The following is a 2,889-nucleotide window of genomic DNA, read 5'->3' as shown; positions in this document are numbered from 1 at the left end:
GCACGAACCCGTGTCCCCTGCATCGGCAGGCAGACTCTCAACCACTGCGCCACCAGGGAAGCCCTCACTGTTGTTTTAATTTGCAATTCTCTGATTATCAGAGAATTTCGTATATTTACTGAAATGGCTATTTGGACTTTCCCCTCTGTGAACTGCCTATTCATAATTTTTTTGCCTATTTCTTTCCTGCTCTTTTGCAGTTCTTTCTATAATCTAGATATTAATCCTTTACAGTTTTAGATATTGCAGAGATCTTCTCCCAGTCTGTCATATATCTGTTAAATTCATCTATGGTGTCTTTTATTGAACAGAAATCCTTAATTTTTATGAGTCAAATCAGTCTTTATTCAACTTCATTTTATTTCATATGTTTTATGATTTGGGCTTTTGAATCTTATTTGTGAAGTCTTTCTCCACCCCTGAGTCATATTTTCTTCTGTAAGGTTATAATGTTAACCTTCACTTGTAGTTCTCTACTTTAACTAGAGAGATTCAGATGTATTTTTTCCACACACATTTATCATCTCTCAGGTTCCCATATATATCTGAGTCCTTTTCTGAGCTCTCTATTCTCTTCTGTTTGTCTGCTAGCCAGGACTACTCTACATTCAACACTTTGGTTTTGTAGTATATCTTAATACCTGCTAGGGCAAGTTCCCACTCTGCTTTTATTTTTCAAAATTGACCTACTCATGAACCTCTGTTTTCCCATGTAAATTTTAGAATGAATTTGTTGAGATCCTCAAAAAATCCAAAGGAATTTTTATTAAGATTGCATTGAATATATAGATTTATTCAGGAAGAAATAGCATAAAACTTTACATTGTTAAGATATCCCATCCACATACATTCTTTTTGTTGTTGCTTAAATTATTCATTCTCTTTTGTCCTTTAATAGAGTTTTAATTCTTTTCCTGTAAAAGGTATTGGGCATTCCTTCTAAGGTATTTCCTAGGTACTCTGGTGTTTTATTGCAAATGAAAAAATTTTTTCTAGTATTTTAGAGAAAGAAAAGTCAAAGTGATGGATAGTTTTCTAGCTTGGACAAAGAAGGTAGGGACCATTGGAGAAGAGTACGTTACACAGGGGAGGGTTGCTTTAGTTTTGATTTTGTTGACCATATTGATTTTGAGGTTCCTTCAGGACATCCAGTACAGATGCTCAGTAAGTAATGAGTATTCTAGAAGCCCATTTGAAGCTTAAGAAACAGATCTGACTGTAGAAGTAGTGTGTAAAGCAAACACAAATGCCTCCAAGGGCTAAGGAGATAAAGCAAATAAATGCACAGGGCATAGGGCAGCAACTACTCAGTTCTGCAGAACTGTGAACCCACGTGGGAATGTGAACCCAGTGTTACAGAGCTTCTGATTTTTCAAGGAAAGCCAGAAATTTGGATTTTTATGGGACATCTGTTTAAAAACAATGGTTCATTAGCCAGACTCATCAAGAATAAAAGGGAGAAGACTCAAATCAATAGACTTAGAAATGAAAAAGGAGATGTAAAAAATGACACTGCAGAAATACAAAAGATTATTAGAGATTACTACAAGCAACTGTATGCCAATAAAATGGACAACCTGGAAGAAATGGACAAATTCTTAGAAATGCACAAGCTGCCGAGACTGAACCAGGAAGAAATAGAAAATATGAACAGACCAATCACAAGCACTGAAATTGAAACTGTGATTAAAAATCTTCCAACAAACAAAAGCCCAGGACCAGATGGCTTCACAGGCGAATTCTATCAAACATTTAGAGAAGAGCTAACACCTATCCTTCTCAAACTCTTCCAAAAGATAGCAGAGGGAGGAACACTCCCAAACTCATTCTATGAGGCCACCATCACCCTGATACCAAAACCAGACAAAGACGTCACAAAGAAAGAAAACTACAGGCCAATATCACTGATGAACATAGATGCAAAAATCCTCAACAAAATACTAGCAAACAGAATCCAACAGCACATTAAAAGGATCATACACCATGATCAAGTGAGGTGTATTCTGGGAATGCAAGGATTCTTCAATATACACAAATCAAACAACGTGATACACCATAGCAACAAACTGAAGGAGAAAAACCATATGATCATCTCAATAGATGCAGAGAAAGCTTTTGACAAAATTCAACACCCATTTATGATAAAAACCCTGCAGAAAGTAGGCATAGAGGGAACTTTCCTCAACATAATAAAGGCCATATATGACAAACCCACAGCCAACAAAGTTCTCAATGGTGAAGAACTGAAACCATTTCCACTAAGATCAGGAACAAGACAAGGTTGCCCACTCTCACCACTCTTATTCAACATAGTTTTGGAAGTTCTAGCCACAGCAATCAGAGAAAAAAAAAAAAAACAAATAAAAGGAATCCAAATAGGAAAAGAAGAAGTAAAGCTGTCACTATTTGCAGATGACATGATATTATACATAGAGAATCCTAAGGATGCTACCAGAAAACCACTAGAGCTAATCAATGAATTTGGTAAAGTAGCAGGATACAAAATTAATGCACAGAAATCTCTGGCATTCTTATACACTAATGATGAAAAATCTGAGAGTGAAATTAAGAAAACACTCCCATTTACCACGGCAACAAAAAGAATAAAATATCTAGGAATAAACCTACCTAAGGAGACAAAAGACTTGTATGCAGAAAACTATAAGACACTGATGAAAGAAATTAAAGATGATACAAATAGGTGGAGAAATATACCATGTTCTTGGATTGGAAGAATCAACATTGTGAAAATGACTCTACTACCCAAAGCAATCTACAGATTCAATGCAATCCCTATCAAACTACCACTAGCATTTTTTACAGAACTAGAAAAAAAAATTTCACAATTTGTATGGAAACACAAAAGACCCCAAATAGCAAAAGCAATCT

This window comes from Physeter macrocephalus, chromosome 8 (genome assembly GCF_002837175.3).
Source record: "Physeter macrocephalus isolate SW-GA chromosome 8, ASM283717v5, whole genome shotgun sequence".
Taxonomy (NCBI): domain Eukaryota; kingdom Metazoa; phylum Chordata; class Mammalia; order Artiodactyla; family Physeteridae; genus Physeter; species Physeter macrocephalus.
Note: the sequence above shows the minus strand (reverse complement) of the source record.